The following is a 27,075-nucleotide window of genomic DNA, read 5'->3' on the forward strand; positions in this document are numbered from 1 at the left end:
GACTAAGATGATAAAGGGGATGGAACTCCTCTCGTATGAGGAAAGACTAAAAAGGTTAGGGCTCTTCAGCTTGGAAAAGAAATGGCTGAGGGGAGATATGACTGAAGTCTACAAAATCTTGAGTGGTATAGAACAGGCACAAGTGGATCGATTTTTCACTCCTTCAAAAATTACAAAGACTAGGGGACACTAGTTATTTCCATCGCTAGATCGGCATCATGTTGGCCACCCTTCAGTCTTCCGGTACTATGCTGGTTTTTAAAGAAAAATTACAAATTACTAACAATAGCTCTGCAAGTTCATTTTTCAATTCTATCACAACGTCAGAGGGAAGGCTTCCGGGTGAGGCGTGGGACACGTGAGGAGCCGCCGCCCGTGGCTTTGTGCACAGAAATGAATGCGGCCTGAAGGTAAAACACCCAGGGGCGGCAATGAAGAAAACTCTGCATCGCACCACGGGCCGCATACTGCAGTCTGCCTTCTTCTTTCTTGTTGTCAGAAAGCCATCGCCAGAGGATTGTTGTCAGACCTCGCAAGCCAGGGGAAACAGAAGAGTGCATGGCACAGGACCTATGTGCGACACCGGTCCTGCCACTTTAAAGCCTTACCATAAGCGCTATGAGGGGGTATGGGAGGGAAGTCCCCAGTACATGTAGAAGTCCTCGCACTCCCGTTGCTGGGGGTTTGGGGGGACTTCCATTTTCCGTTCAGTTTTTGGTGCTTGGGAGTTTTTCAGCGTAGTGTGTGTGTGGGTGTGTTTTCCCCCCCTCCCAAAAGGAGCGCAAGGATTTGTACATGTAGTGGGGAGCAGTGCTCCCTCTAAGCGGGCGGGTGTTGTGAGCAAACTTTTTTTCGCTGTGAGCTAAAAATATCGGGCGCCAGCAAGTTATGAGCCAACTCGCCCGATTCTCCTCTCGCCGCCCTGCCATCTGCCGTACGCCGTGCGCTGTGACGAGAAACGTGTGCGCTGCGATGTAATATTTTGTGCGCCAGCGCACGCCAGCGCAGCTTAGAGGGAACACTGGGGGAGGGTTTCCCCTTCACACCCCCTCATAGCGCTAATGTTATGGGTTTAAAGCAGCAGGACCGGTGGAGCACATACGCCCTGCACGCAATTGTCGGCGCGTCTTTGTCGGAGCGCTTTTGTCCTGCGCTCAATTGACGGGTCACCTGAAACCCACATTGTTAGCAGAGAAGCTGGGAGGTACAGAGCAGGCAGGCACTCATCCAAAGCTCAGCGATCTCATTAATGCCCCCACCCTCTCAGGCTCAGAATTGGGGAAGAGACGGGGACAAGGAAGGTATTTGGAATCATCGAAGGGGCCGCAGGTACGCTTCATGGTCTGATTGCTGTCATTGTGTTTTACAATTTATGGCAGCAATGTGCTGCATAAAATAAAGGCTTTGAGACAATAAGTTCTCGAAATGTATTCAGTCCAAGAACAAAGAAGGTTTGTAGTAATGGGGGGGGCTTTCTGCTTAGCTATCTATCCTGTCTTACCTTTTATGAGTGAATTGCATTAAAATACATTTCCAGGCACTTAGAAAAATCTAAATTACTAACAAACCGCACAGTGCTTTGTTTCACAGATGCGTTTTTGGCTCATCACAGCTGATGACTGAAGGAAGCTTTAAGGACTTTTTTTTTTTTTTTTTGACAGTTTAAATGCGAGAATGAAGCTGCTACATCCCAGATATGGCTGTATGCATGTTTCAAGCGCATTCGCGGGACGCTATGCCCCTGGCTGCTCGCTTACTGTCCTCTTCTAGTCCGGTACTTATGTGTGTTTGCATATAACTATCTCATCAGTGTTATCAGAGGCACCATTTCTCTGCTCTGTGCTCTGCTTTCCTCTTTGCCCAGACCTAGGCCATCTTTCAATATCATTATCCCTGATTGCTTTCTGATTTGCTCAGTCTTATGTATCTGTATATTATTCTATAATACCCCCTCCTCGAACGCTCACGCAGAGAGACACACACACATTACCACACACTGGAGACAATTCTATACCCTAGCTGCTCCCATTTAAGTGTGTTATGTGCATAAATGTTTGGAATACCAACATATTGTATATGCACATATACTGCATATATGTGTGCACTTATGTACATATATACCAGCATGCTATCTAAGACCCATTCTGCAAATATCTACTTAATTTACAAAAGTGTCTGGTTCATATTCAGACCACGGGCAATACTGGAAATTCAATGCCAGTGCTGTATCTGGTCACCGGCATTGACTTTCCAGTCTATTTTGGGCTGGTTGGGTCTTAGCTGGCTAAATCTCAATGGCCAAAGATATACCTTGTAGGTGGTTGTCTTTGGTCACTGAACTTAGATGGTGAGCTACTGAATATTGGTGATGATTGGCTCTGTCGCACAACGTAGCTGGTCGCTGGCTAATCTAGAGTCTGGGATATTCAGCGTGAGATAGCTCACTATCCTCCCTGAATATCAGCTAGGAGCTCCTTTCTACCACTTCACATCTGTGCGGGAACAGGAAATTGCATCACAGGAGCTGGGAACCATGGGATATGGTAGAGAGAAGACTTCAGAAGCTGGCCAGCAGTAGGTGCCTCAATCATTGACATTGCCAGCAACTTATCTGAGGAATGGAGGGCTGGTGGGGGAGGAAGAGGAAGGGACTAGAGAGGAAGTGTCGGTTTGCCGGGAGGGAAGAAAGACATGCCAGAAATTGGGGAGAGGGGAGGTTGGGTGGATTATGCTGAGCCCAAAGTGGATGGGCTTGTGGCTATGCAACTGCTGTGAACAATGGGTTTTTAAAACCTAGTCTAGGGTTACCATATGACTCCAGTAAAAGGAGGCTGGATTCCATTGGAAGTAAAACCCAGATGTCTCAATCCGTCCTCCTTTTTCTGGAGCCAGTCAAACTATCACAACCACCACCCTCCAATTTAGGAAAACTGCCCGAACACTCAGATAGTCACCTAAAAAGAGGACACGTCAGGGGGAATCCTGGACATTTGATAACCCTAACTCCAGGTAAGCTGCCTGTCCCTAGTGATTGAAAACACAATACTGAAGCACCTCCCCCTAGTGGCAGAAATGCAGTTGGAGGACTCCCCCCCCCTCAGCTTAGGGAACAGGGACTGCAAACTACTCACATCTCTGTTGCACATAATAATAATAATAATAATTTATTCTTGTATACCGCCACACCCAAGAAGTTCTAGGCAGTTCACATCCATTAATTAAGATCCGTGCTGACACACGGATTTACAAAATTTTGACAAAGTTACCGCAACAAAGAAGGGAGCGTGGGAGCACTTTAACAGGGTTTTATCAAAAGTACAAGCAACAACAAAGGTAGGGATGGAAGGTAAAAGAAAACAGGAGAGAGACCAAGTAGGGGGAGGGGGGGAGCAATGGGAGCGGGGAGAGAGTGGGAAAGGGGTAGTTGCAGGTGGAAGGGGGGTTAAAGGGCCTGTTCTCGGAAAAGGTGCGTTTTGAGTAGTTTTCTGAAGCTAAGGTAGGTGGGGGCCTCGAGTACCATTTGGGCTAGCCAGGAGTTCAATTTAGCCGCCTGGTAAGCAAAGGTTAGCAAAGGAACTCACACACCTGCTCTTTGGCTGGTGTAAGTGCTCATCCTTAAATGTATTCTTCAAAGCAAAGTAAGAGCCTGTGTTCTTTGACAGAATAGGCCCCTACTGTGTGCTCTGTTATGGTGACGCGTTAAAAGCACGGAGGACAGTGGCGCGCCGACAATCCCGCGCTGACATTGCAGCGCAGGACAAATGCATGCCGCCACTTCCGCTGCTTTGAGGCCTTCCCTTTTGCTCTCTAAGGGGGGGGGGGTGTTAGAAGTCCCTTGTTGAGGGTACTGCACTGAAAACTTCTGAACAGTGAAAAGAATGGGAGTTTTCAGTGTACTGGGGGGGGGGGGGTTCCTCCCAATGGGAGCGCAAGCAGTTCTAAGTGTAGTCGGGTGGTTCCCCCCCAGCCCCTCACAGCATAAAACAGAAGGCCTCAAAAGCGGCGGAAGCAGCAGCGCACATTTTTCCTGTGCTCAAATGTCGATGCGCCACTGTTCTCTGCGCTTTTGAAGGTATACCCTCTGTTATAGAATTGCTTCCATACTGTACCTATTGTAGAGCCTTTGGAAACCTTCCTTTAAGTTCCTTATGAGTTATAAAGACAGTTTTTCAAAGCATTTAGCTTTAGCAGGTACCTGTAGAATTATTCTGCAAGATTCCCCTGGGTGAAATCCATCTCTGTCAGAGATGTTGAAAGTACTTAGTTATTTACGTATTTGTATACCACTTAAAGCCTAAGAGGGGCATAATCAAAAAATGTGCCTAAGTCTGAAGTTGGACATTTTGTGCAAGATGTCCATAAACCCAGCAGGAAAAATGTCCATTTTCCAAAGCTGCCAAAAGTCTATCTTTTATTTTTGAAAATAAGCTGGATATAAGTTTTGGTCCTTAGGACATCTACCTTTTTAGCCCATTTTCACAAATAAAAACGTTCATGCAAAAAATGTACAAAAGCAAGTTTTGTAGACGTACCCACCAACTACCTTGTCTAATCAAGGCAGAACGAATCCCCATCAGCTGATCTGGTTTTGGAGATTCCTGGTGGCTCAGATGACGGGGATTCCTCCTGTCAGGATCAGCTAAGCTGTGAAGCCCTACACCCCTCCTCCTCCCCTTCCCCCCAGCATCCCTTGACATCCTCCACATCATCCTGACATCCCCCACATCCTCCTGAACCTCCCCCGACGTGCCCTGACAACTCCACCCCCTGACATCCCCCCAACATTCCTGGGCCCCTCCCAAATCCCTAGAACACCCCGGTACCTTTAGAAGAGCAAATGGCAGGAGGGAAGCTCACTCCCTCCTGCCTATAGAGCCACCTGCTGCAAATGACAGGGCTTCCCAAGATGCAGTGGGAGGAGCCAAAGGCCCTCATTGGCTCAATATCGCTATTTTGAGCCATTCAGAGTATTGATTGAACCATATTCCTGTCATTCTCTTCTTGGCTGGGTTGAGAACTTTTCAGCACCCCCTTGTACCTGAATAGCAGTTGCAGATTGATGACTATCCACATAAGATGCGCTGGTCGCCACTGAATCTGTATATTCTTCTGTGGATAGCGATGCTGAATATATTTGGACAATTTAAGTGCTATGGCTGGCATTTAAAAACAAACACTGACTGTGGCATTTGAATATTGACCTGACAGTTCTCGGAACAGCTGAGGATTATGTTGGTAAACTGCAGATGAAATCCTGCAAACTTGTGTGCCTCCCAAAGCCCCCATAATGACTTATTCACATTCTGTATGAAGTGTAAATGGTTTGGGCCATGGGAAGTGGATGGGGTGAGCCTGGTTAAATTGTTTTCATATAAAAAGAGGACTTCATTAATATTTCATGGATAGGCTTCCCATGACCCGGAGGAAGGAGGCAGCACAGCCATTTGACTATAATTCAAAGACTTCATCTTCAGGTCTCTTCCTCATATGATTTTGAAAAATTTGTTATTTATAATCAATTAAATTGTTTACGTTCATCAAACAATTCTTAACGAAATAGAAATATAAGTAATGCAAGAATATACAGTAGGTTACAAGGTATAAAAAATTCATATGATTTTTTAAAATTAAAAACATCTGTAAGGCATCTTCAAAAAAGAGAAGATGAGTGTTATGGGGATGTGGGTATTATCATATTTTTATTTGCAGAAGGCAAAAGCAGAATGTCAGGGACTTGATGTGCATTGCCCTGAATGTTAGAAAGCTTGGAGAGGTGGCACAGTGAGAGATAGGGTGGGAACTGGGAACACTGAACAGCCGAGGAGCTGCAGTGATGCAGGATGGGCAGAAGATGGCAGCAGAACTCAGCAAAGAGAGCTCTTCTCGCCTTCAACATGGCTGCATTGTGCTCAGGCTGCTGTATAAGTATATTCACACAAACTACTGACCACATCGCAGTCTCTGTGGGACACTGACATTTCTTTTCACACTATTCCATCTCTCTCTTCCTTTTGGGCATTATTTTATTTTTTTAACACTTCCATTTTAGACTCTTTTAACCAAGCTGAGTTTCTATGGAGCCCTTATTTACTGATGGTCTGACTGGAGGGATGCAAATTAAAAAAGAATGTATAACCGTAGCACACACTTACTGCATGTAAGGATTACTGACTCAGATATTCAGTGCAGGGTCATATCCAGACACCAGCATTGAGTACCTGGGTCATTGGGAGATGCAGAGGTTATGCGGGTTCTGGCCATTCAAGGCCAGGAGACTGCCTCTAGATATGGTTGCCAGATTTCCTCTTTTAAAAAAGGAGGACACCTGGCTCCTCCCATTCTGCCCCAGCCCCGCCCTGTCCTGCTTCCAGCCCCACCCCATTCTGCCCCCAGCCAAACTCTCTTTCTCCTTCCCTGAGGTCTGGAGGGCCTCTGTGCATGCGTGGATGTCGATGTGATGACATCATATGCACATGCGCATGACATAATCACGTTGACGTCCGCACACGTGCAGAGGGCCTCCAGAGATGGCGCAAAGCTCGGGGACTTCCAAAACACGGATGAACTGCCGGGTTTTAGAAATCCCTCTGGGCACAAGAGGACATGTCCAGGTTTTCCCAGACTTATAGAGGTCATGGCGGCCATTTTCAGGTCAGCGCCACGAGGTGCAGGAGTGAGTGGATATTGCTTTTGTCCACAGGTCCCTATACCACCAATACTAAAGAAAGGTGCAGGAGGGCAAGGGGCCAAGGGAAGTGGATTCGGGGAAGGGTTGTCCAGTGAACTCCTCAGGCCATACCAGGAAGTTAATTGGGCACTGGCTAATATTCAATGTAAGTACCCAGTTTGTATGGCAGTTAAAGTTAGGACAGCCTTTTTGTAGGGTTACCAGATGTCTGGAGTTCCCCAGACATGTTCTCCTTTTCAAGGACATGTCCGGGGGTACGGACGGCTTTTCAAACCATGGCACTTTGTCTGAGTTTTGAAAAGCTTCCTCAAAATCACGTTGGGTAGGCAGCGGGGCGCATGGCTGGGATGGGGCTAGGGCGGGATCGGGGTTGGGACTGGGGCATAACGGGGCAGGGATGGGTGGAACTGGGCGGGCCTGGGGGGGCGGGTTTAGGGGGGTCCGGATTTTACTAAAATAAAATCTGGTAACCCTACGCTTTTTGTTGCCCTAACTTTGGTTTCTTAACTGGTTAGTGGTGTGAATATTGCTGCTAACCAGTTAAGTACCGGCTCCACCCAGGCTCCACACAACCCCCCCCCATGGACCACCCCTCCATGGACAGATGCTGGGTCATTTAGAGTTGACATTCAGTGGCTCTCTCCAGCTAAGTGCTGATGATCAATGGATAGTCAGGACGAAGTGATTTGATTGGGCAGCAGGTTCTCCTGTCCAGTTAAATTGTTTTGGCCTGGATTCTCTCACTGGCATCGTTGTCGGTGGCTGCCTTAAAAGTGGCCTCTGATCAGGTGTCAATCACGCGACGGTGCCGGACAGAGAATCGCTCCTCCAGCAAAGGTAGGTGACAGAAACGTAGGCCAGGGTTTTCCAGGCCTACCTTTCTGGCTCCTCTTTTGATGTGAATTGTATCTCCGTAAGTGCTTTATGGTGCCTAACGCCACTTCTGACATTAGCCATGGCTGTAGTGGTGTTAGGCGCCAAAAAGCCCCTACAGACGCGCAATTCCAGTGTTGATATTATAGGTGGCGGTAGGCACTTTGAAAATCAGTGAAAAACATTGTTTAACAGGTGCTTTCGCTGAGCTTGGGCACCTAACAGCGCCTAAAAAACCAGCACCATTAAGAGAATCTGGACCTTTGACTATCGGGCAGTATGCTGCTAAATGTTTTCCCCTGCCCTAAGTTTTCCCCTGCCCTAAGTTTGCCCCTGTTTCCATCCACTTTTTTTGATCCTAAATTTACGAGCTTAGCAAAATTTAGGCATAGATTGTATAAAGTGCGCCTAACTTTAGGAGTCCAATTTAAGTGGATAATGAGTGATTTAAGGGTCTTAACAAGGTTAATTGGAACTTAGACGGACTTAGGCATCCTTTAGGCGTCCTTATAGCACAGATGCGAGATAGGCGCAGATTTAGGGCATTGCATAAGTTAGGCTTATGTTAGGCTAAAGTTAGGCTTAATTTCAAAATTTCAACTTTCTTGCTGATGAATGGCATGTGAGCTTGCTACAACCCTGCACCTCATCAGACGCTGGGCTCTGCTTGAATCTAGGCCTTAGAGTATACATTTAGGAGCTCAGCCCTAGTAAATGTTCAAGAGACCAATGTAGGAGCATACATAGCTCTCAGAGCATAAATCCTTTGCTCGCTGGCCCTGATTATTTATTGACCATGTTATACAGTAGAGCCTGAAGGCATGGATTAGGATCCTGGCTAGAATGTGGGAGATTAAAATGAAAATCTGAGCGAACAGCTAAGGATGGTCCCTTCTTGACTGAGACTGAGAACCTACACAAAATAGGTTCTAGTGTGTTTGAGTTAGATGCCCTATTACTTGGCTCTAGGGGATATAGGATGAAGTAATGACCATTGCCAGAACGGGAAGGCTATGCCATGCACAAATAACAGTAGAATTGTATACTTTCAAAAGTCAATCTGAAATTCAACACAAATAAATGCAGTTTCCATATACCACTGTGATCATTTACGTGAGAACATGAGTGTTTGGGACACTATCCATACCCTACTGAATATTAAGGAATCAGTGGGATGAACACAGAAGATTTAGACTCAGAAAATAATATTAAATATTGAACTAGACCAGTTACTGGGCAGACTTGCACGGTCTGTGTCTGTGTATGGCCGTTTGGTGGAGGATGGGCAGGGGAGGGCTTCAAAGGCTGGGAGGGTGTAGATGGGCTGGAGTAAGTCTTAACAGAGATTTCGGCAGTTGGAACCCAAGCACAGTACCGGGTAAAGCTTTGGATTCTTGCCCAGAAATAGCTAAGAAGAAAAAAAAAAAAAAAAATTTAAATTGAATCAGGTTGGGCAGACTGGATGGACCATTCGGGTCTTTATCTGCCGTCATCTACTATGTTACTATGTTACCTTAAATATCATAGTAATGAGTCACTTTGGTGTTCAGCAGCCAATACCTGACAATCAGTTGAAATTATTGAGATGACAAAGGGAACGGAACTCCTCTTGTCTGAGGAAAGACTAAAACGGTTAGGGCTCTTCAGCTTGGAAAAGAGACGGAGTAGAACGGGTAATTGCCCACCCCTGCTTTATGCTAAGATGGGAAAGAAGGGAAATATCTTACCTATAGCAATATTCTATGGTGGGGAGCTGAGACAGTCTTGACAGGATGGACAGAGGCCTAATGGTCTCTTTCTGCCATCATCTATTATGTTACTATAGAAACCATACTACCCTAGCAGAATATCTAATATAATAAAACGCTAGGCCGCGCATGCGCACTCCCATCTGCGTGCGCCGGTTTTCTGTGAGCTGTAGGGCACCGCAGATAGGAGTGCGCATGCGCGCGAAGCTCTCTCTCTCCCTCCCCCCGAGGTGGATGTCGGCCGCGGCGGCTGTCGGCTGCGGCGGCTGCTGACCGCCCGAAGCTCTCTCTCTCTCTCTTCCTCCCCCCCGAGGTGGATGTCGACCGTGGCGGCCCGAGTCGGATGTCGGCCGCGGCGGCTGCAGGCCGCTGCAGCCAAACCCGGAATGCATTTTAACATAAGTAGGGCATGGAGTTCAGGAGGAAGGTATGGGGGGAGGAAAATACTGCACAGGGAAGTGGGGTGGGAGGGAAATGTTGCAGCACACGGAAATGGAGGGGTAGAAAAGGGGTTGATGGACAGGGGAAGAGGTGCTGATGAACAGGGAGGGGGGCAGAAAAATGAAGACAGGCCTACTGCTGGACAGGGGGAGCAGGAAGGAGGTGATGATGGACAGGGGGAGGTAAAACAAAGGGAGAAGGGCTTCTGCTGGATAAGGTGAGTAGTGATGGGGTGGTGGAGGACACAGGGGAGGTAAAAGGAAAGGAGAATGGACAGGGGGAGCAGGCAAGGGGTGGTAGTGGACAGCCAAGGAAAAAAAAAGACAGACAGAAATACAGAAAGCGGCTAAGGAGAGAGAGAAAAAAAATAAAGACAGACACACACACATATATTCTAGCACCCGTTAATGTAACAGGCTATAAGACTAGTATGTGTATATTATGTTGCTAGTTACAATGTCTAATCACTACATTTGTTTAATACTGGATGTTTATAAGCTGCATCATCTCCCAATCCTCTCTTTGATGAGGTCAAGATATTTTAAACCCAAACAATAAAAACAGATGTATGTTTACTGAAGTTTTATGCAGAAGAACCAAGCTGTAAATATCAGAAGTTTCTCAGTGTAGGTAGGATATAAAACCTACTGTTTACAATTGAGGTGATAAAACCCTTCCAGGTAGACAGATGCTGAGATAAAACATCTGTTGTACCACAGACAAACGACCAAAAGCATCCTGATAAATTCAGAGCACACACATTGGAATGCAACATTGGGATAGGCTAAATCTAGCATTATCTAGTGCTATGCTGTGGTGTGCCACTCCCAGACTGGTACCATAGGAATGTTTCCTTACAACTGGTCTTTGTATGAGAGAGACAAGAGTGGTAATGATGGCTGTGAAAGGCGATTCCTTGAGAAAGCAAATAGCGAAACAGAGATTCTATGTTGTAGAATCTACCCCGCCGACAACTCTAAGATGAGTATTGCCTTTTTAAAACATTGTGAAAGTTTTGTAAGCTAAAGTGAATATTGAATGTTAAAAGGAACATCCTCTCTAGACTGGATTATTGCAACTCCATCTATTTAAGCCTAACTAAAAAAAAAAATCCATAGACTTCAGCTAATCCAGAACGCCGCGACCAAGCTTATTTTCGCAAAAGGCAAGTTCGACCACGTCTCCCCACTCCTGTCCAAACTTCACTGGCTCCCAGTTCACTCCAGAGTCCTCTTTAAAGGTGCCTGTTTAGCCTTCAAGATCCTACATGGCATCCTCCCTCCCGTTATCCCACTCTTCTGGAATTCCTCTAACCCTAATTCCACTAGATCCTCCCAAAAACTGAAACTATCATTCCCCTCTACAAAAGGTATATCCCGCATAGGAAAACTAGGGACATCCCTCCCCTTTAGAACCACAGAACTCTGGAACAACCTCACATCCCCGCTCAGAATTTCAAGCTCCCTCCAATCCTTCCGCAAATACCTGAAAACTTGGCTCTTTTCAAAAATCTAACACTTCCCGCTTTTTGGTACCCTGCCCCTCTTTATCTTCCTAGCTCCTTTCCTATAACCCTTCATTGTAGCTCCTTTTCAACCTAACCCTGTAAACCGTGTCGAGCTCTACGCTTGTGGAGATGCTGCGGTATACAAACCTAAGATTTAGTTTAGTTTAGTTATAAGTATGAAAATGAATGTCCATACCAATGTCAAGGGATTATAAACGCAGATTATCAATTGCAGTAATTTTGTACTGGAGCCCAAATTTTATTGAATGCTAGGGTAGACTTCAGTTTTTTCTGCAGTCACTTTTTCGTATTTGGCCGTTATACACATTGTGTTCCGCCATGTATTTGATTCTACTTTTGACAGGTCCTTCCAGGAAAATAAAACATTTTTGATTGCAAGGTAAAGAAGAATCCAAAGTAATTTAGGTTAGTTGTCGTCAAGCATGTTAAGAAAGGTCAAACTATGATGCCCCGCTATAACAATTTTCAAACTCAGTTTGTTCTTTGATTCCCCCAAATTGTCCTCATTATCTTCCACACAAAGCACCAGTACACTTTTAGGGCTCCTTTTACAAAGGCGCGCTAAAATGGCGCACACGCTAGCCGCTACCTCCTCCCCTTGAGCAGGCAGTAGTTTTTCGGGTAGCGCACGCTAATCCAGTGCGTTCGCTGAAAACGCTAGCGTACCTTTGTAAAAGGAGCCCTTAGTTTCATACTTATAACAATAATTATAGTAATATTTACAGATAACTCGTTTGATAATTTACATTTCTACTCGCTTACTGTTACAGCAAATAAAGTACCGAGATGCATTTGAGTAATTTGTATAGTTATCTCGATTTGAGTGTTTTACTAACACCGGAACCACAGATAAATTCTTTTTCAAATTACGACAACTGAGGGCAATTAGATCTTTGCTGAGCCAACAAAGTTTTAGAATTATGGCTCAATTAGCTCAATTAGGGCCCCTTTTACGAAAACTGCAATTGGTGATGCTGGTGATGGTGCAGTAAATGCATCAAAGCCCATTCAGTTCCTTTGGGCTTCAGTTTAGAGAATGACACGGTGACAAAATTCATCACCGTTCCCATCCCCGCGGATAACCACGGGAAACCATTTTCATGTCATTCTTTAAAGAAAGAAGGAAGAATCAGAGTATGAATGGCCACAACCACTGACCCTTAAGCTTTGCTTTGAAGAATGCTGGTGTAGAAGGACTGAGGTTGAAACAGACACTACAGAATGACAGTCTCTGGTATCCAGAGCAGATATTGTGATGTCATAATGCCTCATTCCACTAGTGCCTAAGAGCCAATCACATCAGTGATGTCACAATGGCTTCATTATCCTTGGCTCACATAAGAATCAGAGTATGAATGGCCACAACCACTGACCCGCAAGCTTTGCTTTGAAGAATGCTGGTGTAGAAGGACTGAGGTTGAAATAGACACTAGAAAATGACATGGGATTATTTCCCGCGGTTATCCGCGGGGACGGGGATGGTGATGAATTTTGTCACCGTGTCATTCTCTACTTCAGTTCATTTACCCCCTTCCTTTACAAAGCCATGCTAGCGTTTTGAGCGCCGGCCACAGAGATAAGAACTCCGACGCTCATAGAATTCCTAAGAGCGTTGGAGTTCTTACTGCCATGGCTGGCGCTAAAAACACTAGCAAGGCTTTGTAAAGGAAGGGGTTACTGCGACAGCATCACTACTGTGGCTTTGTAAAAGGGGCCCTTAGATTACTGTCATTTATTTAATAGGACAATTTCTGTTAGACTACAGAAAAAGCTTCAAATTTTGCAAATTTTTTGTTTGGGAAAGGTTGAACATGTTTTACCTCTGCTAGAGGCATTTGCATTGACTCCTGATAAGAACATAAGAATAGCCTTACTGGGTCAGACCAATGGTCCATCAAGCCCAGTAGCCTGTTCTAACGGTGGCCAATCCTAACATAGTAATATAGTAACATAGTAGATGGTGTCAGATAAAGACCCAAATGGTCCATCCAGTCTGCCCAATTTGATTCAATTTAAATTTTTTAATTTTTTCTTCTTAGCTATTTCTGGGCAAGAATCCAAAGCTTTACCCGGTACTGTGCTTGGGTTCCAACTGCCGAAATCTCCGTTAAAACCTACTCCATCCCATCTACACCCTCCCAGCCATTGAAGCCCTCTCCTGCCCATCCTCCCCCAAACGGCCATATATAGACACAGACCATGCAAGTCTGCCCAGTACTGGCCTTATTTCAATTTTTAATATTATTTTCTGATTCTAGATCCTCTGTGTTCATCCCACGCTTCTTTGAACTCAGTCACAGTTTTACTCTTCACCACCTCTCTCGGAAGCGCATTCCAGGCATCCACCACCCTCTCCGTAAAGTAGAATTTCCTAACATTGCTCTTGAATCTACCACCCCTCAACCTCAAATTATGTCCTCTGGTTTTACCATTTTCCTTTCTCTGGAAAAGATTATGTTCTACGTTAATACCCTTCAAGTATTTGAACGTCTGAATCATATCTCCCCTGTCTCTCCTTTCCTCTAGGGTATACATATTCAGGGCTTCCAGTCTCTCCTCATACGTCTTCTGGCGCAAGCATCCTATCATTTTCGTCGCCCTCCTCTGGACCCTTCAAATCTTCTTACGTCCTTCGCTAGGTACGGTCTCCAAAACTGAACACAATACTCCAAGTGGGGCCCTACCAATGACCTGTACAGGGGCATCAACATCTTCTTCCTTCTACTGGCTACGCCTCTCTTTATACAGCCCAGCATCCTTCTGGCAGCAGCCACTGCCTTGTCACACTGTTTTTTCATCTTTAGATCTTCGGACACTATCACCCCAAGGTCCCTCTCCCCGCCATGCATATCAGCTTCTCTCCTCCCAGCATATACGGTTCCTTCCTATTATTAATCCCCAAATGCATTACTCTGCATTTCTTTGCATTGAATTTTAGTTGCCAGGCATTAGACCATTCCTCTAACTTTTGCAAATCCTTTTTCATATTTTCCACTCCCTCTTTGGTGTCTACTCTGTTACAAATCTTGGTATCCTCTGCAAAAAGGCACACTTTTCCTTCTAACTCTTCAGCAATGTCATTCACAAACATATTGAACAGGATTGGCCCCAGCACCAAACCCTGAGGGTCTCCACTACTCACCTTTCCTTCCTCTGAGCGTCTTCCATTAACCACCATCCTCTAGCGTCTGTCCAACAGCCAGTTTCTAACCCAGTTCACCACTTTGGGTCCTAACTTCAGCCCTTCAAGTTTGTTCAACAGCCTCCTATGAGGAACTGTATCAAAGGCTTTGTTGAAATCTAAGTAAATTACATCTAGCATATGTCCTCGATCCAGCTCTGTGGTCACCCAATCAAAAAATTCAATCAGGTTCGTTTGATACGATTTACCTTTTGTAAAGCCTTGTTGCCTCGGATCCTGTAACCCATTAGATTCAAGGAATCCAGGTTACTAGTACCTGGCCAAAACCCAAGGAGTAGCAATATTCTATGCTACCGATAAGGGGAAGCAGTGGCTTCCCCCTTGTCTTTCTCAATAACAGACTATGGACTTTTCTTCCAGGAACTTTTCCAAACCTTTCTTAAAACCAGCTACGCTATCTGCTCTTACATTTATGCGTTGAGTTTAAAACTGTATGTTTGATTTTCTAATCATTCCATGGGCTAAATCTCGAAGAACTGACTGGAACTTTTGAACTTGCCAAATAATTGGTTAAAATCACGGAGGTTTATGTCAAATTATCCTTCTGTGAAAAATGTGCTATCTAATAAAACAATTGGCGTTATCCTTCTCTTTTCAAAGAGTTAGAGTTTGGAATGAGTTGCCATTACAATTATGGGAATTACCTTCCTATTTTGAAAGGCACTAAAAATGTATTTATTTTCAAAATGTAAAAAGTTCCTCTCACATTGACTAATTGTCAGAGTTAAAAATGTGTATTTCCCTCCTTTGCTGAGGCTTCTTGCAGTAATCCACTTTGGAACCCAATGGAAATAAACAGAATATAAATTTACACGTGGGGGACATTTTCGATAGGACTTCAAAGTCTGACTTTGGTTGTTTTGAGAAAAACGTCCAAAAATCAGGTGGAGAAAATCTCCATTTTCAAACCCTTAAGACATCTATTTTTTTTTTTTTTTAAATGGCCCAGCTAGATGCTTTGTCCAACTAGATGTCTAATATTTTTTTGCCAATATAAAAAAAAGTCCAAATTAAAAACATCTAAAATAAGCCATTTTCATGTAGGAGGGGCCAGCATTTTTAATGGACTGGCCACACAGATGCGCCACTATAACAGTGGGACACCCTAGGGTGCACTGCTGTGAACTTCACATTAAGAGTGCCAGGTATACATCTCACCATAACCCTTGTACATTATATAGTGAACCCTCCAAAACTCCTCAAAAAACTACTGTACCCACCTGTCTACCACTCCTACAGCCCATATGTCTGCAGGTGTCACCTATATGGCAGTACAGTGGGTTCATGGTGGGCTCACACTTTCCACCACAAGTTCAATAGTTAGGGTCGTATATGGGCCTGGGTCCCCTTCTCTGCAGTATACCGTTCAGCCCACCAGGATACTCTATAGACCTGCTTGTAGCTCTACTAGGACGGGCCATAGTATCTACAGCTGTCATAGAGACAGATATGTACTGTTTGATGCAGATCTTTGGGGTGGGAGGTTAGTGAGTACTGGGGGGAGTGTGCAGGGGCCATAGTTCATCTGGTCAATCTGGGTACCTTTTTGTCCCTTATTCATTTTAAAAACAGCTCAAGCCCTAAACATTCAAATTGTGCCCTGGACGTTCCGTAAAATGCTTGATTATCGCCGTAAAATGTACACGTGCTAAGCCCGACCTATTGCCACCCAATATATACCTCTAACGTGCCCCCTTAAGATTTAGATGCAATGGAGACAAAACTATTAGAAAGATGTCTAAAAAGTCAGTTTCAAAAATGCCCACTTGGACGTTTTAACTAGTAAGACATCCAAGTGCCAGTTTATGTTGTCAAGTTTCAAGTTTATAAAAAATTTGTTGTACACGCAATGTCAAGTACTTCAATGCGTATGACAATTTAAAAATAGGAGACAAAAAAAATAAAACAATTTTATACAAATAAACGTACAGTTTATACGTACAAATAATTACCAATACAAAAGGAGAGGGGGATGAACTACAATCTTTAAAGAAAATATAGAATCATTTAGGGAAAAAACATCTGGAGGGTAACAAAGAATAATCATGAAAGCAAGGCTAATCCTAGAGGAAAAGGTAAAGAAGACTGCGACCTATACTTAAGGTCTGATTAAAATTAGGTTTACTTATTCAGTTTGCATTGCTATATCACATTTTTATTATCTTATTTTGATTCATGCTTGCTGGTACAATTTTTGGATGCCGATATTAGTTATAAGGTATGTTTTTGTTTTAGTTCTGAGTTGTTAATTGATGGAGCATTTTTTCATATACTCAATATATGTTTGCTCGCTTTACTGTTTGATGTACCTCACATTCACTGTGTTTTTGCTCTGTTCATCCATATTTTGTATTTTTGTAAAACTTTAATAAACAAACCTTGACTTAAAAAATTAGGTTCATAGACAAAACCGCGGAAGACAAAGGCGCGCGCCAACAACTGAGCGCAAGACGGTAGCGTGCGCCGAAGAAAAAGAGTGTTTTTAGGGGCTTCGACGGGGGTTTTTGTTGGGGAACCCCCCCACTTTACTTAATACAGATCGCGGTGGCGTTGTGGGGGATTTGGGGGGTTGTAACTGCCCTCATTATACTGGAAACTTAACTGTTTCTCTGTTTTTTAGGGAAAAAGTAAAGTTTTCAGTAAACCCCCCAAACCCTCCACAACGCCCCCACAACGCGGCGCGATCTGTATAAAGTAAAGTGGGGGGGTTCCCCCCACACCCCCCGTCGGAGCCCTTTAAAACAGTCATTTTCTTTGGCGCGCGCCTCCACGTTGCACTCAGTTGTCTGCACGCGCCTTTGTCCCGGCACGCTTTTGACCTGACACCTAAAATTAGGTATTAGAGCATAAGCATTAATGATAGACGAATTATCCTATCTATGTCTCAAATGCATCCTTATACAAGAAACTTTTTAAAGAGCTTTTGAATTTTTCTAGTGAGGATTCATCACGTAAGTAAATTGGTAAGTTGTTCCAGAACTGGGGTGCTATAACCGAAAAAATAATAGATCTCCTAGTACCTATTACTTATAAAGAAGGAATAGTCAGCAAATGCTGTTCTGTTGATCTGTGTCCTAAATGGAGAATATGGTATCAGAAGACGATCCAGAAATATTGGTGCGTTAGTTTGTCGGATTGGATGTCTATGTTTTTTGAAAATGAGCCCATAGTATAATATAATATAGTCTATCACAATGAAAGCAGAATTTATTCAATGGTAGCAGACTTCCAAAAAGATGCCTTCTTAGCTATTCCTTCCTTTACTGAGGTAACACTGGTGGCAATGTGTAATAAGAGGTTTTTCATGTTCTGACCCTATGCTCTGGAACAATCTTCCTTGGGAAATACAGCTAATAAAGGACCTCCTTTACTTTCATCAGCAGCTTAAGTCTCGGCTGTTTCATCAGGCCTTTGCTCTCATACCGTGCTGATGGATGGTATGGCATTTTATGCTCCTCAGCACTTCTGGTGTAATGTATTCATTTTGTTAACTTGCTCTCTTTGATCTTATTCTGTATTTTATTTTGTAAACTGCTGATGTTTACTCTGTTGGTACAGATTGTTCCTCACGTTGAGCAGGTCATTAAGTAAGTAACAGATGTTTCAAATAATAATGATGCTCGGATCTATGACCTGCATAAATGTATGGGAGCAGCTTTTATCTCTTGGCCAAGGCGTCCACACACTGAGTGAAAGGCAGCAGCATATTATCAACTGAATGCTGAGATCTAATGACACGGACGTCATGAAAAAACAACTTGAGGGTAGAAAGTTGAACAAGACCAGAGCAGCATGCTAAATTTCCTCCAGGTCACCAGGACAGCGGATAGACCCTGTAACACTGGTGACAATTTCCCTTTGATGGCTCCCTACAAAAGACAGCAGCAACAAAGAGACAGCAGCACAAACCGCAAGACAAAGGCACAAAGGGCCATCAAGCATGAAATAATCAAAGTCCTTTATTGATAGACCCATTAATAAAGGATTTCATGCATGAGGGCCCTCAACCATGAACTCACAGACTCTCCCCAATGCCCTATCTTGGACTTCCTCAGGTAGCCATCTACTATTGGGGAACCGCATATGTCACGATGCCACCAGTTATTCCTCCATTTATGAGAAAAAGAGGACATTCTAGGCAATGGTGAAAGGGGGGGTTGGGGGTTGGTGGGGGCACTGGCACCTCTCCTTTTCTCCGCCCCTGCTCCTTCCCACTCCTCACCCATCGCACGTGCACGCCTTCAATTCCTTGCCACCATACCTCTAGCTCTTCACCAGTGAGCAGCTCCGACCTGCTGCTCGCGCTGGCCTTGGCGTTCCCCTCTGACATTACTTCCGGGTCCTGCAACTAGGAAGTGACATCAGAAAGAGAGCCGATGCTGCTCGCACCAGGGAGCTAAACAGATATGGGGGAAAGGAAGGGGAACACACACAATGGGGGTGGGGTGGGGTAGAGAAGAGGGAAAAGAGGGGGTGCCATTACCCTGGGCGCCTCCCACTCTCGCTACGTCACTGACTCCAGACGATCATAATATTCAACCAGAAAAGGAATGGATCTGACTAAGAATTACTGAGGAATTTTTTTCTCCTGACTTTTTGTTGCTGAGGAAATACTCTTGCAAACCCAGGATGACTTCCAATCATCCTGGGAGAGGACATATTCTTCCTATAGCCTTCCGAATCCCCTACAAATACCCTATTTCCCCAAAAATAAGACCTATCCTGAAAATAAGCCCTGGCATGATTTTTAAAGATGCTCTACCCCCAAAATAAGCCCCCCCCCATTCCCAGAATATCTCCAACACCATTCCTGACACTAGTGTTGCCCAAGTCGCCGAAAAAAATTGGACTCGTCAACTCAGCAATCCCCATCCCAGTGAGAGCTGACATATCTCCACTCTGAGTCCTCCAAAAACGGGTGCCGTTGCTGCTGTTTTTGGAGGTATGTCAGTTTCACGGTGGGAGGGTCAGTGGGGTTCTGCTGCACAAGGGGATGGGAGGGAGGGATAGAAAGATGCTGCACAAGGGGATGGGTGACAGGGGAGGAAAGATGCTGCACATGGGGGGGGGGAAAGGAAAGAGGAAGAATTGGGGTGGAGGAGAGGAAGGGAGAGATGATTGTTGTAGATGAAAAAAAATAATACATCCCTTGAAATAAGCCCTAATGTGTTTTTTGGACCCAAAATTAATATAACACTTATTTTCAGGGAAACATAGTATAATATAATCACTTTTTGAGTTATGTCCTCTGGACTTCCTTCTTTTTTGCACATTTTTTTGGTTCATTATACTGCATGGAGATCTCTTCATTCATCAAACCAACATCTTTTGAGCGTTCCTTCTTTTAGGCAGTTATTTCTTTGATGAACACAGAAATTCTTCATTCTCAGTTATGGCATCTACTCTTTGGAACTCTCTCCCCATTTATCTCTGTGAAGAAAAATCATTCCCTACATTTAAAGCTCAATTAAAGGTATTCTATTTCTCTCAAGCATTTTGCTCATAGTTTTTTTTAATACTGGTACTTCTTTTTTTAAGTAGGTTATATTATGGCTTCCCCCTTTTTCTCCCATTCCCTAACTTTCCCTCACAAATTTTATTGTAATCTAACCTTATTGTTTTTTCTTTTAAGTGTAATGGATTTATTTTTGTATAGTTTTATCCAGTGGCGTACCTAGGGTATGTGGCACCCGGGGCCCATCATTTTTTGACACCCCCCCCCCCCTCATGTAAAATTTTTTTTTTTTTTTTTTTTTGCAATAACCATGAAATGGAATAAATGGTCAGAATAGAAACAGGCAGTGAAAATTTTCTTTTTTTTTTTTCAAAGTATTTTTATTGAGAATGGCAAAAGGTCCAGACAAGCAACCATGGTCTGTACAGAAACTTATACATTATCAAAAAGAACACAGAATGAGAGTAACAGCAACAACAAGCATGAACAAGCCTCTCCCAAGAGAAAATTGCCAATGAGAGGCATAGCAATACACAACAAAAGGCCAAAACTTGGGGCAAGCAAACAAATCCCACCCCAGAACCCACAAGAATAATAAGCCGGACTAGACCCTCAGCCATATTTTATAATGAAAAAAACCCCCACAAGCAACAACACCCAGACCGCTCACCAGACACACCAATCCGCACAACAAGCACCCAAGAAACACCCAGCCACCACCCAGACAAAACTACCAGACACACCTACCCCACCAAGCCCAGACCCAACCCCCCCTCCCCAGAGAGTGCAAGCGCAAAGTGGACCGTGAAAAGGGCAGCTGCAGAAGTGGAAAGCCCCAGATAAGTAGGTTAGCTAAAGAAAGCCCACAGATAGAAGAAATCAGGATAACAGAAGTTCCAACAAATGCTCCCACAGAAAATTTTCTTTTATTGAACCTCATTTATGTAACCATTATTCCAAACATAACATAACATAAATTATGTCTGAATTGTCATGACATCAGAAGTACATATGGAGTAGTTGCAGGTGATGCTTGGGACAGTTCTGATTATGTTAGTTTGGTTTTATGTGTTTTTTTAATAGAAGGGTTTTTATTTCTTTTTTTAAGGTTTTGTAGTTTGTGGTCGAGGTCAATAGGTTGTAGAGTTGGGGGTCAAGTGTTGCAGCTCGAATGGCTAGGAGGTTGTCGAACAGTTTTTTTCTTTTGACGTTTTTGGTTGGAGGGTGTGTGAATGGTGCGTGAGTTCTCCTATGTCTGTTTGAAGTGGATTGAATTATTTAGCTGAAGAAATTAGTTACCCCCCCCCATTCCACACACATTAATTCTCTTCCATTTTTGTTCCCATTATAAAAAAACACTGATAAGTTCCCAGGAAAAAAATACATTAAAATAAGAAGTGAAAACAAAGGCCCCTACAGATGAGAACATAACATAAGAATAGCCTAACTGGGTCACACCAATGGTCCATCATGCCCAGTAGCCCATTCTCATGGTAGCCAATAGTGCTGCCCGATTCAGAGAAAAATATTTCATTCGATCCGATTCACCCTGTTGAATCGATTTTTCGATTAGATTCACTGTTAATGACACCGCTTTTTAAGTTTAAACAAAGTATAACAATAAATTTCACAACAACAATAAATTTCACAAAGTACTTTAAAAAAAAAAAATCACATTTTTCCATTAAAGCAGTTCTGGAGACATTTGCTTGAACAGTCTTTTTTCCCAGTCCATAAGCAAGCAATATGAAAAAGATTTCCTTAATTATCTACTCAAACATTTTTGCTATTTACTTTCATTGTACCTAGACTATTATTCAGTAGAAAAAATTTAGTTTGTTCAATCAAGCAGAACATTCACTCATAGAAGTCCAATGTCCACACAGGATTTGATTGAACAAACAAATTTTTTCTACTGAATAATAGTTTAGGTATACTGAATAGCAAAAATGTTAAAGCCACACAGAAAAGCAGTAAAAGTCAATAGGTTCTCCAAGTGGGAACAACTGAGTGCACCAATCCAGGGCAAGCAGACGCTTCCCCCATGTCTTAATAACAGACAATGGACTTTTCCTCCAGGAATTTGTCCAAACCTTTCTTAAAACCAGCTACGCTATCTACTTTTAACATAACTTCTGGCCACTTCATTTTTAAGCTTAGATCTTTCCTTCCAAACAGAGACCTTGCTAGATGTCAAATACAGCACAAGGTAACTTCACATGGACTTAACTGTGCAGGAAATGAATCTCCTCATACACCCACCATATAGTGCAAAAATGTGCAAAGGTCTGTTTTTTTCTTTCGATCACTACATAGCCTAATGCCACACAAGCAGCGCTGTTACAAACATATTCTGAAGGTCAATGCTAAGGTTGACAAAGTTTCCTTCCTTGGACCAGAAGGAGATACTGACAAACCACTGGAAGAGATTCTAAAACAACTACCCAGAAATAACACCCAAAGACCCACTCAGTGTGTGAACCAGTTGAGTGGAGTGGACTAACTGGGGGTGGAAATGGGCCCAGAGTTTGCTCAGCAGAATTTCCCAGACTACCTCTTCCTCTCAACACACTGACATGCTACCACCACCACCAACACTAGGAACACCTCACCGAGTATGCCAGCAATGCTTATAAACTTTATAAAACACATTATTATATTTTCTTATAAAGCATATATTTTAACTGAACTCAGCCTTGCCATTCACAAAAATAGAAAAGTTCCCATTTCAAGCTGTCTCATGTACACTTTTCAAATCTAACATATTGTAATCACAAAACAGAAAATAAAATTATTTTTTCTACCTTTTGTTCTCTGATCAATATTCAAATCTTGTTGGTCCCAGGCTCTTGTTGTCTTGCTTGCCAGGGTCTCCTTTCTCCGTGCTAACCATCCGTCTGCCATCTCTGTTCTCCCCTTCCGTTTCCCTTCCCTCTCCCGGAGATCTGGCATCTTTCCTTTTTTTTGTCTCCATCCACAGATTCACCTTTTCTCAACTCCCCACCACCCCAGGATCCACCATCTCTCCCTTTCTGTTCCCAACTATCCTCCTATCCAGTATCTCTATCCCCCCTCCACACCATCCCCTGTTTCCAAGTTCTCTCCCTTTCTGTTCCTTCCCTCCCTAAATCCCATTATGCACCATCTCTCTCCCACTCCTCTGTTTTTAGACCCATTATTTCTAACCCCCAAAGTCTGGCATATGCACGTATCTTTGAACCCCCCCTTCCCTCTCTCCCTCTGTGTACTTTTACACCAGGACCCCCCCTCCCCCGAAGGTCTGTCCCCCCTCCGAAGGGCTACACCCCACCCCTGAAGACCTGCACCCCCCGAAGGACTTTACCTCCCACCCGAAGGTCTGTCCCCCTCTGAAGGCCTAAACCCCACCCCTGAAGGCCTGCACCCTCCCCGAAGGATTGTACCCCCCACCCGAAGGTCTGTCCCTCCCTGAAGGCCTGCACCCATCCCGAAGGCCTGCACCCACCCCGAATGCCTGCACCCACCCCGAAGGCCTGCACCCACCCCGAAGGCCTGTCCCCCCCCTTGAAGGCCTATCCCCCCTTAAAGGTCTGCCTGTCCCACCCCCTTGTAGGCCTGTCCCCCCTTAAAGGTCTGCCTGTCCCACCCCCTTGTAGGCCTGTCCCCCCCTTGAAGGCCTGACCCCCCCTTGAAGGCCTGCCTGCTTGTCCCCCCTTGAAGGCCTGTCCCCCCCTTGAAGGTTGGCACCCCCCCAAAGGCCTGCACCCCCTTGTAGGCCTGTCCCCCCCTTGAAGGCCTGCCTGCTTGTCCCCCCTTGAAGGCCTGTCCCCCCCCCTTGAAGGCCTGCACCCCCCCCTTGAAGGTTGGCACCCCCCCAAAGGCCTGCACCCCCTTGAAGGCCTGCCCCCCCTTGAAGGTCGGCACCCCCCCTGAAGGCATGCCCCCCCCCTGAAGGCCTGTCCCCCCTTGAAGGCCTGTCCCCCCCCTTGTAGGCCTGCACCCCCTTGTAGGCCTGTCCCCCCCCCCTTGTAGGCCTGTCCCCCCCTTGAAGGCCTGCCTGCCCGTCCCCCCCCTTGAAGGCCGGCACCCCCTTGAAGGTCTGCACCCCCCCCCCCCGAAGACCTGCACCCCCCCTTGAAGGCCTGCCTGCCTGCCTGTCACCCCCCTCCCCCTTGAAAGTCTGCCTGCCCGCCCGCCCGCCCCACCCTGAAGGCCTGATGCCCCGACCCACCCCGAAGGACCATTCGCCCCCCTGGCCTCCCCGCACTACCTATGAAGCAGCCGCAGCAGGATCGCGACGTCAGCTATATTTGCGCTACTTAGGAGCTGCTTCCTGCGTCGCGGTCCCGCCCCCTCCTCTGACGTCAGAGGAGGGACGGGACCGCGGCGCAGGAAGCAGCGCCCAAGCAGCTGAGGGATTGCTGACGTCGCGATCCTGCTGCGGGCTGCTTCATAGGTGTGCTGGAAGGTCAGTGGGGCGAGCGGTCCTTCGGGCGTGGGGGGGGACTGAGCGGCAAGGCCGGGAACACCCCCTCAGGGCTGGTACCCGGGGCGGCCCGCCCCCCCCGCACCCCCCTAGGTACGCCACTGCACCGAACCAAACTGATAGAAGGAGAATGAGCTTCTTCAGGGATCTGACCCAGTTCTAATACCTCTCCGTCTCCGTGCCGACCGACCCCCTCAAGGACCGACCCTTGGAAACATGTTTTCAGGCTTGGAATCCAGTTAAAAGGCAATAGACGCTCTGTCTATACCTGGGACCAAACTGAAAGAAATTTGTCCAGCCCTGGCAAGTTCAAACCCAACTCAAACCAAATTCTGCACTCCTGGGGAAGGGGGAGGTTTTGCTTCTGAGAAAGTGCTCCTTAGTACATCAGAATCTCTGTCTGCTTCTTGGCACCAGCACTGGAGAAATAATGAGACGCCCTACTTTCTTTCTGCATGTGAAGCCATCTGGAGGGGGGGGGGGGGTGTGTTTGTGAGTACCAGAAGGCACTGCGAGGAAGGAACGGGGTATATTAGTAGATCTGTGTGTGATGGAGGGCACTAGGGCCAGCAGGAGTGAGGTACATAGTTAGAGCTGTAGAGGGGGGGGGGGGGAGAAGGAGGGTGTCCCTATTGCAAGGGAGGAGTGAGGTTTTCCCTCGCCTTTTCTTCAGTCCTAAAGTTCACATTTTCTGGCTTTGGCTGCCTTCAGCAGTCATGCGACCGGGTAACAAAGCCCCCTGACCCTGCACGCTGTCTGATTCGGCTGCTGTTGAACAGTTTGCGTGCCGGAACCCTTCTCAGGCTGAGTGGAATTTGGGTTATGAGCTGCAGGGAGTGGTTGTGAATTTCTCCGTGAGAACCTTGTGCATCCTCCTCCAGCTTGAGTTCCGATCCTCCCCGAGGCTGACGTATTTCCTGTTGCCTCAGCTTTCAACAGCAATCTGACCTGGAGGAGGGGAGAACAAGGCCTGGGAATGCATTTATCTGAGTTTGGGGTTTAGGTTTCTGCCACTTGGTGCTGAATGTAAGACGCGCGCACGAGGACGCGCACGCGTAGACGTCCGCACGTAGACGCCCGCACTAGACGTCCCCACGTAGACGTCCGCACTAGACGTCCCCACGTAGACGTCCGCACTAGACGTCCCCACGTAGACGTCCGCACTAGACGTCTAGTGCGGGCGTCTAGTGCGGACGTCTACGTGGGGACGTCTATTGCGGACGTCTATTGCGGACGTCTAGTGGGGACGTCTATTGCGGACGTCTAGTGGGGACGTCTATTGCGGGCGTCTAGTGGGGACGTCTATTGCGGACGTCTAGTGGGGACGTCTAGTGCGGGCGTCTAGTGGGGACGTCTAGTGCGGGCGTCTATTGCGGACGTCTATTGCGGACGTCTAGTGGGGACGTCTATTGCGGACGTCTATTGCGGACGTCTAGTGGGGACGTCTATTGCGGGCGTCTAGTGGGGACGTCTATTGCGGACGTCTAGTGGGGACGTCTAGTGCGGGCGTCTAGTGGGGACGTCTAGTGCGGACGTCTAGTGCGGACGTCTATTGCGGACGTCTATTGCGGCCGTCTACGTGGGGACGTCTAGTGCGGACTCAAGCTGGAGGAGGATGCACAAGGTTCTCACGGAGAAATTCACAACCACTCCCTGCAGCTCATAACCCAAATTCCACTCAGCCTGAGAAGGGTTCCGGCACGCAAACTGTTCAACAGCAGCCGAATCAGACAGCGTGCAGGGTCAGGGGGGCTTTGTTACCCGGTCGCATGACTGCTGAAGGCAGCCAAAGCCAGAAAATGTGAACTTTAGGACTGAAGAAAAGGCGAGGGAAAACCTCACTCCTCCCTTGCAATAGGGACACCCTCCTTCTCCCCCCCCCCCTCTACAGCTCTAACTATGTACCTCACTCCTGCTGGCCCTAGTGCCCTCCATCACACACAGATCTACTAATATACCCCGTTCCTTCCTCGCAGTGCCTTCTGGTACTCACAAACACCCCCCCCCCTCTCCAGATGGCTTCACATGCAGAAAGAAAGTAGGGCGTCTCATTATTTCTCCAGTGCTGGTGCCAAGAAGCAGACAGAGATTCTGATGTACTAAGGAGCACTTTCTCAGAAGCAAAACCTCCCCCTTCCCCAGGAGTGCAGAATTTGGTTTGAGTTGGGTTTGAACTTGCCAGGGCTGGACAAATTTCTTTCAGTTTGGTCCCAGGTATAGACAGAGCGTCTATTGCCTTTTAACTGGATTCCAAGCCTGAAAACATGTTTCCAAGGGTCGGTCCTTGAGGGGGTCGGTCGGCACGGAGACGGAGAGGTATTAGAACTGGGTCAGATCCCCGACCCACCCCGAAGGACCATTCGCCCCCCTGGCCTCCCCGCACTACCTATGAAGCAGCCGCAGCAGGATCGCGACGTCAGCTATATTTGCGCTACTTAGGAGCTGCTTCCTGCGTCGCGGTCCCGCCCCCTCCTCTGACGTCAGAGGAGGGACTGGACCGCGGCGCAGGAAGCAGCGCCCAAGCAGCTGAGGGATTGCTGACGTCGCGATCCTGCTGCGGGCTGCTTCATAGGTGTGCTGGAAGGTCAGTGGGGCGAGCGGTCCTTCGGGCGTGGGGGGGGACTGAGCGGCAAGGCCGGGAACACCCCCTCAGGGCTGGTACCCGGGGCGGCCCG

The 27,075-nt window shown here is 46.2% G+C and overlaps 1 long non-coding RNA gene across 1 annotated transcript in view; it reads left to right on the forward strand.

Annotated features, from left to right (window-relative positions):
* Positions 1 to 6,660: 6,660 nt before the first annotated feature.
* LOC117347216 overlaps positions 6,661 to 27,075 on the forward strand; it is a 58,581-nt gene continuing 38,166 nt past the window's right edge. The window contains exon 1 of the long non-coding RNA XR_004536748.1: positions 6,661 to 6,833. This is a non-coding gene — a long non-coding RNA (uncharacterized LOC117347216). The remainder of the gene's footprint in view (positions 6,834 to 27,075) is intronic.

The sequence above is a fragment of the Geotrypetes seraphini genome, chromosome 13 (genome assembly GCF_902459505.1).
Source record: "Geotrypetes seraphini chromosome 13, aGeoSer1.1, whole genome shotgun sequence".
Lineage (NCBI taxonomy): Eukaryota > Metazoa > Chordata > Amphibia > Gymnophiona > Dermophiidae > Geotrypetes > Geotrypetes seraphini.